Source organism: Pinus tabuliformis, chromosome 3_2, assembly GCF_031772625.1.
Source record: "Pinus tabuliformis cultivar Carrire ecotype Pingquan chromosome 3_2, CPIR1, whole genome shotgun sequence".
NCBI lineage: Eukaryota > Viridiplantae > Streptophyta > Pinopsida > Pinales > Pinaceae > Pinus > Pinus tabuliformis.
Genome location: NC_142302.1, coordinates 105,675,227 through 105,690,489, shown reverse-complemented (window position 1 = coordinate 105,690,489; position 15,263 = coordinate 105,675,227).

Here is a 15,263-nt window from a genome sequence, read left to right as displayed (position 1 = left end):
GATATTGAGATATTTTACTTAATATGGCACTCAAATATTTTACTTATGAAGTATATTGTTTATATTAATAAGTTCCATGATAAGTTTTGAAATGTATTTTTAATTTTAAAATTTGAAATGCATTATATTGTAAATTGATTATAGGTAAAATAGATGAAGTAAAAATATAAAATTGGTTTTTTTTTAATTATCATTTTTTGAAATATATCATACATTAAAAAATTGTAAATTTATAGATTTAAAATTCCATCAATAATGTTTCACATGATATATTTTTTAAAAATTCATTGTATCCAAATGAGATTATAGTAAATGAGTTTATGAATTACAAATGCTTATTTCATTTCATTTTATTTTATATGAATTTATTTTTGAAAATTCCATTCTCTATTATTCAGTTGTTTTTAAGATTTTGCACTATATTTTGAATACTTTTTCATTAAAAAAACCAATAAAATAATAATTTAGAGGGTTTCTTAATCTAAGGCTTCATATTCCTAAGATATAATATTATTCATACGGTTTATAATATTTATCTTTAGGTTTAATATAAATCCATTGGGTTTATAATCATGGTCAAATGTCACATTGCGATAAAAAATTTCTCAATACGAAAATCAACCAATGTCACATTGTGACGAGCATTGTCTCAATATGGAAATCAACCATGTTCCAACTTCACATTGTTACAAAGTTTGTCTCAACCATGGTCAAACATGGTCACTAACCATGGTCACATTGTGACAAAGACTATCTCCTGGTCCAATGTCACATTGTCATAACCATGGTCATCCATGGTCAACCATGGTCCAACATCAAATTGTGACATAGATTGTCTCAATATGGAGATCAACCATGGTCAACAATGGTCGGCCATTGTCTAACATCGCATTATGACAAACATTGTCTCAATATGAAAATCAATCATGGTTAACCATATTCTAATGTCGCATTGTGGCAAATATTTATCTTAGGGTTTATATTCCTTGGGTTTATAATATTTATCCCTTTGGTTTAATATTATTCCCTTGGGTTTATTATTCCCTTGGATTTATAATATTTATCTTAGGGTTTATTTACCTTGGGTTTATAATATTAATCCCTTGGGTTTAATATTGTTCCCTTGGGTTTATATTATCAATCCATTGGGTTTTTAGTATTAACCCCTTGGGTTTAGAATATCATCTCTTTAGGGTTTATATGTCTTTCATTTATAATATTAATCTCTTGGATTTAATATTATTCTCTTGGATTTTACATGGCTATAACAGTTCCCTAATAGTTTGGTGGCTGAAGAGTAGATTGGCGATGAATGAAAAATAATCCCTAATCCCTACATCAGCACTCTTCGCGACCTCCCCTTGCACATCTAGTTGGGGCGTCTCAGTACCCTGACTTCCATGGATGAACCACATCATCATCTTGGTGCCCTCTCCTTCAAATATATGGTCACTAGTCGACCTCCAGACTAGGTTTCTTTCTTCACAAATTTTGCCTTAGGCTCTGCCTTCTGCATGCCACTAGGAGGAAACTTTGTCCATGAAGGAACAATGCATCCATATCAAAAAGAGTTGCCTCAGAGGGAGGAAGAAATAGCTAAAATTATAACCAAGGATAGTCGAGCAGAAAAAGGTAAGGGCACAAACTCGCCTTTCCACACTAACAAAAATCCCACAAAAACTCAGGAGCAGCCACAAGATCAGACGAAAAAGACTAAGAATAACTGCAACCCCATAGCCAAGAAAATCTTAGAACTGGAAATCCAGGACCCCGATGTAGTAGTCTATAGAGAATATATGCAAGGAGCCACAAGATCAGACGAAAAAGACTAAGAATAACTGCAACCCCATAGCCAAGAAAATCTTAGAACTGGAAATCCAGGACCCCGATGTAGTAGTCTATAGAGAATATATGCAAGGACATGTAGTAATATGAAAGTTCATGGGCATATGGCCAACTAAAAGAACCTTGAACTGGTGGATACAAAGAAAATGGACACCCAAAGGGGAGATCAGACTTCAATTGGGCTCTAAAGGATTATTCAAAGTCATTTTTTACCTCCTAAAAGATAGGGACAAAATATTTGAAGGAGGACCTTATTTCTACAACTCATCTAGTTTATACTTGAGATATTGGAAGGACAACTTCACACTGGAAAAGGAGGATTTTACGAGAGTTCCAGTTTGGGTTCTCCTCTACTCCTTACCAACTAATTACTAGGCTCATTCCGTCTTAAAAGGAATAGAAGACCAGCTAGGGGAGTACATAAAAATGTCTGAAGGCACCAGAACGAGTCACTTGTTTCCTATGCCCAAATCTATGTATATATAGATGTCTCTGGTGCCCTCTTAGAAGCAATTAAATTAATCTTTAGGGATGAAGTTTGGCTGCAAATTATAGACTATGAACATATTCCCTTCCAATGCAAAAAGTGTCATGATCTTGAGCATCTCTTCCGAGACTGTCCTTTGTACAAAACCCCTCAATCTCAAGAGAAAGCAAGTAAGAGAAAAGATAGAGAAGGATATACTAAAGTCATCTCTAGGAACAAGAACAATAGGAAAAATATTATCCCCAAGAAGAACCAATCTAAATATGCAGGTCAGAACCAGTTCAATGCATTGCACAGCGCCTAGGAGAAAACGGATCCTAACGACCTAATAGGAGATGAAGCAGGAGAAGGTGAAACAAACCCAGCAAATAGGGAATACGGTGAGAGGGACATAGGTTAGACCAACAGAAGAAAGGGGAATTTGCAAGAGGATACAGAAATGAAAAAAAAAGAGACAGAGGAAACACCAAAGGAAAGCGCCATAGAGGAAGCTCTAGAGGGGGTATACTTAGCAACAATAGCATAGGAATGGAAAAAAAATGGAATAAATGCCATATCAAAACACCAACTAGAAAAATTGAAGGCACTTATCTCCTCTAGGAAGATTTAAAACTCAAATCTCACCATCGAGCGTAAGAAAACATAGCATCAACGGGCATATTAGTAAATATTCCAGTAGGACTCAACCTCAAAGGCTCAAGCATAAAGCGAGGTCGAAAGACTACCAGTCATCTACTCCAAGAATTGGGTGCCAAATTAATCAATGAAGGAAAGGTAAAAGCTTTGGCTCTAAACCCATCTCCATGTCAATGAATTGCATTTCTTGGAATATTAGAGGACTGAACAGTCCTAGGAAGAAAACATTCCTCGGAAGAAAAGAATCTTAAAAAACAAAATCATGTTTAATCATGCTGACATCCTTCTAATTCAAGAAACTAAACTAGAGTTGGCTTATCCCCCTCTCCTTCTCAACTCTTTTTTTAAGCCATACAGCTCCTTATCCAACTTGGCTACCGGTTTGGCGAGGGGTATAATGACCTTTTGGAAAAACTCCAAGTTCTACTTCATACCCTCTCTAGCCACTCATCATTCCATAACAATGATCCTGAGAATCATAGGCACCGACAAGAGTATTTTCATAATTGATATTTATGCCGCGCACAATTGATATTTATGCCTCGCACAAGGTGACAAACTGAATTAAAATGCTCCAAACCATCTCCAATCTCCTAGATCCTTTACACCTTCCTCTCAAAATCATAGCAGGTGATTTTAATATGATAAGAAATTTGTCTGAGAAGAAAGGAGGTATCCGGAAGTTGGATAAGGACTTAGAGGCTTCCCTAACCACCATTGAAAACCTAAACCTCATCGACATTCCCACCAATAATGGCATTTTTACCTTGAATAACAGAAGAGGAGGAGATTGTCAAATTGCCTCCCATTTAGACCGTTTCCTTTTATCTGAGGCAACTTGTCTTACCTCTTGGGAGACAGAAGCAAGAATCCTACTCCAAGCAGACTCAAAGCACTAGCCAATCTCTCTCAAGATTCAAATTTCCAATTCTTTGAAAAATAAGCTTTTAAGATTCAAAACCTTCTAGTTGGATCACTCAAACTTCATGGAAAAAAGAAACAATGGTGGATTTACCCTCCCATCAGAACTGCAAACAAAATGTACACATTCTAACAAAAGTTAAAACTTATCAGAGAGGAAATCAAAAAATGGAACAAAGAAACAATCGACAACATCATCACAGACAAAAAAAACTTGGAACATCAATTGGAGCTTCTCTAACAAAACATAATTGAATAAGGGCTAACTAAGAACAGTAAGAAAGAGGAACAAAGATTACAACAATGCTAGGAGGAAAGAGCCATCCAGGAAGAAAAGTTGTGGCAACAAAAATCCAGAATCAATTGGCTGAAATGTGGGGAAATGAATACTGCATTTTTCCATAAAATAATGATACAGCATAGGAGAAAAAACAAAATCATGCCTTTGAAGAACCAATATGGTCATCTTATTCATTCTCAAGAGGAGTTGGAATCAGATCTCAATCATTATTTCAGCTCTCTTCTCAAAGAGTCAAGGAATGACCAGGATCAGGACATTAAAAAAATCACCAAGCATATCCCAAAAATCCTCATGGAGGAGCATAACAATATGCTCCTTAGGAAAGTATCCCTCCAGGAAGTGGAAGATGTGGTCATGGGAATGCCCAATGGAAAAGCCCTAGGGCTCGATTGTTTCACTATCGATTTCTTCAAAGCTTGTTGGCCCATCCTCAGATTGGATGTACATGCCCTTGTGGAAGAATCTCGCATTCAGAAGTCTATCCTTAAATCCCTTAACTCCACTTTCATAACTTTGATACCCAAGGGAAATTCTATTGATTCCCCGGACAAATTTAGGCCCATAGCCCTCTGCGATGTCATCTACAAAATCATCTCCAAAGTCCTCGCCAATCGGATAAAAGTCATCCTTCCTCTCCTTATCTCCCATCAACAGTCTGGCTATGTGGAAGGAAGGCAAATCATGGATAGTATCATCCTTTCTCATGAGCTTATCCACTCTCTCAAAACCCAAAAAAAACACGGTATGATGATTCAGCTAGATATGTCCAAAGCCTTTGATAAAAGTAGTTGGAATTATATGAGACAGGCCCTGGGAACATTTGGGTTCCACAAAGACAGCATCAAGTGGATCATGGCTATGGTGTCAGAATATTTCTTCTCCATCCTCGTGCATGGTTCCCATTCATGGCCCTTTAATCCTTCCAGGGGTATCAGGCAAGGGGATCCTATCTCTCCCTTCCTCTTTGTCACTATGGCTGAAGGGCTAAGCCACTCAATCTTTGCTACCTTACAAGCTAATAAACTCAATGGTCTCCAACCCCATGCCTCTACTCCCCCCTCCATGCACCAGCAATTTGTGGATGACACCCTTCTTATGGGGCTCCCAACTATCAAAGAAGCTTCCTCTTTCATGTCCATTTTGTCTAACTTCTTTGCTACCTCTAGAACCCCTATCAACCCTGAGAAATCCAAGTTGTTCTTCTTTAACACCCAACTTCCCATCTGCAGGAACATTTCTAGACTCCTGGTCATTCCCATCAGTTCCCTTCCCTCCACTTACCTTGGAGTCCCCTTACAGACATGCCACTCTCCCAGGCCACTTGGGAGGATCTAGTCAATAAATTGGAGAAAAGAATTTCCAATTGGAACTTCATATCTCTCAATCTGGCATGTCATATTATCCTGGTCAAATCTATTTTACAGGCCATCCCGCTCTACTTGTACTCAGCTTTAGCAACCCCAAAAGTGATTTCAAACAAAATCAAAAACCTGCAAAGGAACATCTTATGGAGAGGTGCAGAGGTAAAAAAGAAATGGGCTCTAGTGGCATGTGAAAAAATTTGCAAACCCAAAAAAATTGTGGCCTTGATCTTAAAGACATAAACCTCCGAGGAAAGGCCCTGGGAGCTAAAAACTTATGGAGATGGATTGCAAACCCCAAATCCCCTTGGGGAATCCTATGGAAATCAAAGTATACCCCTCCCTCTTGCAAGAGGAAATTATCAGGCTCAATGAAAATATCAAAGGTTCAGTCATCTGGAACCAAGCATGGGAGAATAGGGATATCATTCAAAATCATAGCTTTTAGGAAATAGGCAACATAAACAAGGCTCTTTTTTGGGAGGATGCCTGCCAACATAGGTCAGAACTTGATCAAGATCATTATCACCAAATCAAGGCTGATATGCAAAACAGAGGGAAGAACAAAGTCATCCAGTACTAGAAAACGAGTGACGAAGAGGACAGATGGAGAATCTGGATGGATCAAGAGGAATGGTCTCCCCATATGAATCCCCAAGCCTAGTCGAACCTCTCATCAAAACTTCAAAAAATAAAAATCCTCCTTGACTCTACTGAGGATCAGATTAGAGGGGGGGAAATTCAACAGGACATTTCAATTTAAAAGAAGCCTACAAATACATTGCCAAGATAGATCAAGTTCAACCAGACCCAAAGTGGAACTCAATCTGGGACAGGAAGCACTGGCTGAAAATATCTATCTTTCTATGGTTATTCATGCATAGAAATATTTTAACATGGGACAACCTAAGAAGAAAAGGGTTCATCAATCCCTCGAGATGCCTTCTCTGCCAGCAAGAAGAAGAAACCCCCATTCACTTGTTGAATGTATGCCCATACACGTCCAAATTATGGTATTGTATTTTACTAGTTTTCAACAGCTCAAATCAAGATCCCTCATCCATTGAAAGAACCATCGCGAACTCGAGATCTGTCTTATCCACACATCCTCTGTCAATTGCTCATGGAATTTAATACATGGTCTAGTCTGCTAGGCATTGTGGAAGGAACAAAACGTAATAATCTTTCATGGCATCTCCACCCAGGAGGAAATCATAACCTCGAAGATCAAAAGGGAAATCTGGGAAACTGTGACCTCTCTACCTACTCAGACTGCCAAAGCCCCTCCCACTATCTTCGAAGAGAGAATTCTTTCAATGATGGATCTCCTTTAGATCATGGTTCATGAAGTCACCCCCAACTCCAGGCATCAAAATCAAAAAAACATTTGGAGGCCGCTAGAGTAGGTGACTTCGAAGCTCAACTATGACGGTGCCACTAAAGGTAATCTGGTCCAAGTTGGTTTTGGAGGAGTCTTCAAAAACAAAAAAGGAGAAATAATCTAGATATATGAGGGAAATATAGGTTCAGCCACAAAAAATGTTGCAAAAATTCATGCCCTGGAAAATGGCATCACCATAGTGCACAACCTAAAGCTCAGTCCTCTGATTGTAGAAGGAGATTCCATGCTAGCCACTTAGATTGGCAAAAAACTTCAACAGGATATCGAGGTGGACAAAATCTCAGAAAACTAGCGCCTAAACAAAATAATACAGTGGATCAAGCAGAGGATTGACAACATGGAAGGCCTCCACTTTCAAGAAATCAGAAGGAAGGGCAATAAACTCATGGACAGACTGGAGAATGAGGGTATTGTTGAGATCCTATGCCTGAATTCTCGAGCTTAGTAGGATTTGGAGGACAGTGAACTCCGTCAGCACTGTGCATCAATCAATGTCGAAGATAACCACTCCATTGAACAATAATTTTTCACGTACCTTTCATAATTTCAAGGTCACTTATCTATTCCATAAGAAGGATAGAAGTGTAGTGCATGCACCCAGACTCACCTTTGGCTTTCCTAATTCAAGAGCCCTCATTACTACCTCCCCACTCCCTTGTGCGGTCGCTACCTCCCTGTCACATCCTCTCCACTTCACTATTTTTCTGACACCTCGCTTTAGATCTTTGCATGCTTCCCCTTCCTGCCCCTATTCCCTATTCCCAGCCTCCCTCCATCCCCTGGCCTCTATATATCTCTACCTCCCCCTTATCCCCCTCATTCTCCTCTCTACCCTCATCCCTCTCTACTGGTCCTTCACTCCTTAGTTCCTCTCGCTCCCAAGCCCTTCTACTCCTCTCATGGCCCCAAAGAAATTCTCAACCCTTGGTTCTAGTCGAGGAGGTGAGTGTAGTCGTGCTGCCTCTCGTTGACAGTCTCTGGGTACGCCCCCCACCACTCACGCGGAGACCTCTGTAAGATGTGCAACTATGTGCTACACGACGACGACTAATCCTGAAACTTAATAGCGCATTGCCGATTTAGAATCCCAAGCAAATGATATTCAAATAGAGATCACAGCTGAGGATGTCAGTGTCGACTTTTCCTGGATTCCAGATCCAACCCTCACCCGAGCATTCACGAACCTCTATGTGCGAACTATAAAAACATGGTGGCAAATGAAGACCATCATGGGGCTTGCGATGCAGGAACATGACGAGCACACCAAGGCACTCGAAACAAAGATTGATAGTCTGACTGAGAAGTTTGTGATGTATGCCAAAGCCATCCACCACTACTGATTCATAACTTAGGACGCACTATAATACACTATTATCAGGAAGAAGTCGATGACGAAGGTCCATTCGACTATTGAAGGATCCCCAAGCATCAAGAAAGAGGTCGTTGGGGCCTCTACCAGTCGTCCTAAGACTGTCGCGCAATAGGAGGGGATCTCCCAAGAGACTCCCATTCGTCTAGATGAAGATCTGGTAACCACCAACTAGGTTTGACTTTAGCAACCTCCTTTTTGTCTCTCTTCCTCCACAGAGGTCTATCTGTCGTGGAGAAAATCGACTCTCACCTTGTTTGCCTCACTATGGCTTTCTTCTTCTCTCTATGTTTCTATTCTCTCATTTTTTAGAATGTTGTAAAGAGGGTTCTACTCTATTTCCACCTATGGACTCAGAACCCATTTTTTCCAAGGCTGCATTGTAAAAAAGACAAAACCATGGCCATTTCAGGGATTTATATTGGGTCTTGTGTCGGGCTCTCTCTCCCACACAACCCAAAAAATGTAATTTTTCAGTTCCTATAGTAATATATTTTATCTTATTCACAAAAAATATTATTATCTTGGATTTATAATACCTTTGGGTTCAATCATGGTCAACCATGGTCACATTGTGACAAAGACTACCTCTTGGTCCAATGTCACATTGTCACAACCATGGTCATTCATGGTCAACCATGGTCCAACGTCACATTGTGACAAAGATTGTCTCAATATGGAGATCAACCATGGTCAACGATGGTCATTCATTGTCTAATGTCGCATTTTGACAAACATTGTCTCAATATGAAAATCAATCATGGCCAACCATATTCCAACATCACATTGTGACAAATATTTATCTTAGGGTTTTTAATATTTATCTTAGGGTTTTTAATATTTATCTTAGGGTTTATATTCCTTGGGTTTATAATATTTATCCCTTTGGTTAAATATTATTCCCTTGCAATAAGCCACTGTAGATATTGGATATAGAGAGAGGTAGGGTCTGACATTTACAACTATATCAAGAGTGAAATCAATAGATGGTTTGTAGATTTCATCGCCTTTTTCTTTTCAACATTATGCAAAAATGCAAGACAATGCGAAAATGGATTGGTTGGAAAGCGTGAATGGTCGTGATCATTATCTTGTTGATTTGAATTAGTGTAGCTTTTGTCATTGGTCTTAGTGTGTTTTGCAAGAGGCTAGTGTTTAATAACTGTGTTTTGGTGGAGCATTTAAAGTTGAATTTCCTATCAACCGCATTTAAATTGTTGTTTGATTTTTATTAAATGTTTATTTCATAATTACTTCATTATTATTTATTAAATGATTATTAATATAATTGTTGTTATTTTATTATTATTATTATTATTAATTATTATTTAATATAATATTAATTATTATTGATATGGTTTTTATGTTTATATTAATATTATTGATGATAACATTAATAACATTATTTATGGATCACACTAAATTTAGAAATTAATAACATTAATTCTTAATATTATTGATAATTGATATAATGCTACATTTATTAATGTGGTTGTGCTAGTTATATTATAAAGTCTAAACTAACTATTATTTCACAATAACATTTAAGAATATGAATTTTGTGGTTTTTAAATTTAGTAAAATCAATTGATATATTAAAATAAATTATTTTATTTTAATTACAATTAAATACATTTTTACTTTTAGGTTTTTTTGTGTTAATATATATATTTTTTTCACTGAATTTGTAATGAGTAAGTCATCTCTCATACTCTTGTGACACTACTTGATCCCAAAGACTGCCACTATAACCTCGAGGTGCAACTACACCACCCCCAAGCACAACACATGAGTAAGTCAGCTCTCATACTCTCCCAAACACTACCACTATAACCTCGAGGTGCAACTGCACCACCCCAAGCACAACACATGAGTAAGTTGGCTCTCACACTGCCATGACACGAATTGATCTCTCATACTGCCGTGACACGAGTTGATCCCAATGACTACCACTATAACCTGCAGGTGCAAGTGCACCACCCACCAGCACAACACACTAGTAAATCCAAGTTTCCTTTAACCTCCATAATGACATGAACACTTTAGCAATACACTGACCATGAACACTTTAGCAATACAGTGACTGCACCTCTGGGGACTTTGGTAATATATCTTTTAACCATATTAACTATTAGAAATAAATGGAAAAAAAAAATTAATAATTAATAATTAAAAAAAAAATAACTATTAGAAATAAATTTAATCCACATAAAAAAATTAATTATTATAAAAACTAATAGCATAAACGAATAAGAACTCAGGATAATTGTAAAATGATTCAGCGTTACAATTAAGTTCTCACTCTATCTTAACATGAACGATTTCCAAGAAGGAATTACCACAAAAATTAAAATATTAAGATATTTCTTTTATTTAAATTAGATATTATATTTCAAATATATATATATTAGATATGTATTACCACAAAAATTAAAATATTATATATTTTATTTATTTAAATTAGATATTATATTTCAAAGAAGTGTACAAGATATTCAAACTCCCAAAATAAGCTATAGTCGTCAAAGAACCAGAAACTTCTCATCGTCGTCCAGGGAAACGTTTTTTCGGCCAAGCTTCTCGAGAAGCTCAGCGAAATTTTAGAGAAATTCAGAGAAATGACAGAATTTCAGAAATACTTTCAGAGATATTTTGGAATTAAATGATCGTCCATATTCATCTCTATTATAAAAACATATTTTTGTAGTGACACCACGGCACTGTAATGATTTTTAGCAAATCGCGATTTTTTGGGGTAGCTGATTTTTCGGCCCCCAAAATAGCAATTTTTTGCTTGACTTTTTTCATTTTCTCAGATTTTTGTCAATTTCTTCTTATGATTTTTCACAATGTTTCCTGATTTTTGTCAATTTTTATCAACTTTGTAATGTTTCCACAATATGTTTTCAGCACCCTCGCGGATTTTTTGCAGATACCTATCTTTTCAACACTACATTGAGTGAGCAAGAATGTTATAAATATGTAATAAGCAGTGCTGCTTTTCATTGAGGAGTGTAGAGAAACTATAATCCGGGGACACTATTTTGCCTTTGTTGTCTCTTCTCTGCTTTGTAATTAATGTAATTAATGTATTTGTAATAATAAAATAATAATAAAAAATTCAACTCTACTCATTAAAAAAAACAATATATGTATATATATGTGAGCGGATGCTTTTAATAGCTCAATCTCAATCTATGCAGCAATGTAATTTTCAATACAATGCTCTTTCATGGGATACTATGATATCGGGTTGAATTGTATCTGCATTTATGCTCATTATTATGGAATGTTATTTTTGTATCTGCATTTATGCTCATTATTATGGAATGTTATTTTTGTTTTTCTCAAATACAATATGGTAGTTTGGAAATTTAAAGGTTGAAGAGTTCTCATTAGATCTACACTATAAATTCTGAGATCTAGGCTTATTCCATGTAGACCTATTATATGGATTAATTCAATGGATTTTGCCCAGATCCAAGGTTGAGATATACGGTACGTATTAGGATATATATATATATTCCTCCCAGTTTGAGACAATTTAGGTGTACATAAATATGAAATTAAGTAGAAATTCAATGGATTTTTCCCAGATTGAAGGTCTAGATCTAAGATATGTATTTGGATCAATTGATTTTCTTTTTAGTTTGAGGCAATTTAGGTTTACATAAATATGAAAGCAAGTATATATATGAGTTAAGACATTGATCCGGAGTTTCACATTTAATTTACGATTTATTGAATAAGTGATGAACAACAAAGACAGTAAAAACGATTATTTACTTTAGTGCGCATGCGTTTCACAAGTTTTAAGGGAAAATAACTTTGTTCTCTGCATTTGTTCTTCATTGCTTATTTCATTATCTGTCATTCCACAAGAGTCATCCCACATACGAAAGGTATCAATAATATTAACAACGCATGTAAATTCTGAATGATTTTGCGTGCAACATTGACCTAAAGAAATAATTAATAAATGAATGTTAACAGGCATGTAACGATGTAACGTTTTGCAATTAGGGTTTTATCCGATTATATAATATTAAAATAGCTTCACAATTGAAAAAAAAAATGTTTGCAAAAATTGTTTTCGAAGAAGTGTGTGCGCCTCATTGTTCCATGACGATGGCCGAAAGAGCTACGTAAGTTCTGAAAGAATAGGAGAAAGTGAACCATTTTTAATATTTTGTTTTAATGGGTTTTATACAAGTGCTTTAATCTTAATATTAAATAGTATATTAAATTAATGGTCTATATATTAACATTAATATTAATATTTTAATATAATGTTATATTAATATTAATTATTAGTTATAATATTTATATTTAATATTATATTATACTAGAAAATATTAATAGTATAATATATTAAATATAATATTTATAATTATGAAAAGTAAGAAAAATCTTGGTAAAAATCATATCATCAGAGTTTTGTGGACGTTTTTGGAACCATTCAGTATGGTTTATCATTTGGACAAGCTTTGTTTTGAACCATATGGATCACAAAAGCTTAAATTCAATTATAATATTTATATTTAATATTATATTATATTATATTATATTATATTATAACATATTAATAGTATTAACCTTAATCTTGTGATTTAATATTAATTATTAATCATATTTATATTAAATAATAATTATTATGCTAAAGCTTCATATTATTAATTTTGCATTACAACTTTTAGCGTCATTTTAGTCTTTACTTTAAGAAACATTAAAGGATTTCCACTACATAATAGTATAACATAACAGTAAAGTTTTTGCACAAGGTAGAAAAGTTTAAAATTTTTAATGATTTCACTGTAGATGTTAATATTTAATGCTATCTAATTGATTATGCTAAAGGCATTGATTTCCATGTAGATGCAAATTTATAAAGGTATTTGATAGATTACACTAAATGCATTGATTTCGGTATGATGTTGATTTCTAATTCTTTTAGCTTGTTTTCTCTAGATGTATTGATTTCAATGTAGATGTTAATTCCTCATATTATATATAACTACATGGATTTTTTTATTTTTATTTTTCCGTAGGAAAAAAAGTTTCTATTAAGGCAATAAAAGTTACATTTGTAGATGCAGTTAAGCATTCAATATACTGTATGTTAAGCAAATAAACATAGAGTAGATACCTGGGCTGAAAGTAAAAACACAATATTTTCCAAACCCAATATAAACAGTGCATGAGCTGATGGATGCTCCCAAGCCTCCTCATTTATGAGGAAAACAACCCAAACATGAACAAAATAGTTTATACAAAAATACAAAAAACTAGAGATTTTTATAGTGTATTTAGTTCTAAAAACCCCTGTAGATATGATCATGTACAAAAAAACGAGAAATGTTGTATCTCAATTAGGACATAGTAACTACTTTTTAAGAAGAAAAAAGGAGGTTGATCCGACACACATGTCGTTGTCTATTTTTTTTATCCGCTAGTCACCCATAGCTTGTTGTAAACCCTCCTTAGGTAGGAGGTTTGCTTTAGAATTTTGTTCCCTGTAACTATGGCAAACAGTGATAAAATCAAATTGATGTTTCAATAGCATTACTTCTTCTGGTAATGGAACCAAAAAGTATTTTTGACATCTGTGTTCTCCATTAAACCATTTTACAATATTATGAGAATCTCCAAAGGTCTGAACCGTTCCCAAACCCAAATGAATAAGCTAGCAAAGTAATGGTTTTAAGGATTGTAGTTCAACATAATTATTTGCTCAAGAGCCAATGCCTACCAAATATTTTAAGTATTTTATAGAATTTGTGTGACTGACTAAGTTTTCCCCACAAGTATTCCAACGATCTGAATCTCTCCCTTGATTTGATCTACTCATATTTCCCTAGTCTTCTTTACAGAATTTGATAGAGGGATAAGACATTCTATCGTAATGGGAGCATGAGAAGGAGCTAGGTCCTTGAAGATGACCTAATTTTGAGCCAACCAAATTCCCCAAGAGATTATTAACTGAAGGTTTCTCATATTTTCCTCTTGGGATTCATCCCACCATATTTTCTATGCTTCCCTGATATTTTCTCCAAACCATCCCTTGTTTTTTCCTATTAACCTCAAAGTTTCATCGCAAGTTCTTTTACTAAAATGGAAAATTAGAAACAGTGTTGAATTGATACCTCCTTTTTTTTACGAAGTGTGCACCATCTAGGACCCATCTTATTCCTCTTTTGGAGGTTATCCCAAGTTGGGACTTTGTTCCTTAAAATACACCAGAAGAATAGTCTTCATTTTGCAGGACTTTTTAATTTCCATAGAGGTTTATACCACCACTCTGATGCACCCCACCCCCTTCTTGTCTTTAAGTGACTATGTCCATACTCAGGTAGTATTTTTTGGATGGAACATGTACCCATCTCAGCATGTCTAGGCGATCCCTAACATAGAAATTTGTTCTCTGCAGTTCCCTAATGTAATTCTACCATTCCTCTATCCATTGGGGCTCCATTTGCAAATCCTCTGCTGATTTCCATGCTTGATGCCATATTCTTGACTCACCATCCTTCTCAATCTATTTTAGGTAGAAGCATCCTCTCGAATTTATGTAATTTATGAGCTCTCTTGATAAAGCATATCCCTCGTTACATCCTACCCAAGGATCCAAACCAAGTCTGATTTTCTCTCCATTCCCAACATGCCAAGCTAAACCTTGTTCAATAATCTTTATCGATTCCAAAGTCTCCTTCCATAGGACTGAGGCTTGTGAATACCTCTTATCTGGGATCCTCAGCCATAATTTTTCCATTGAAAGAAGTCTCCATCCCAGTTTTGCAGCTAGCAAGGATGCAAAAGTTGTAAGGTATTTTGAACCCTATCCCCCCCACTCCTTTGGTATATGTTATAATTTCCTTATCCAGGAGAGTATTCCTTTCGGTACCCATGTTAATGTAGTTCAGTAAACAGGATTGGCCATAAGC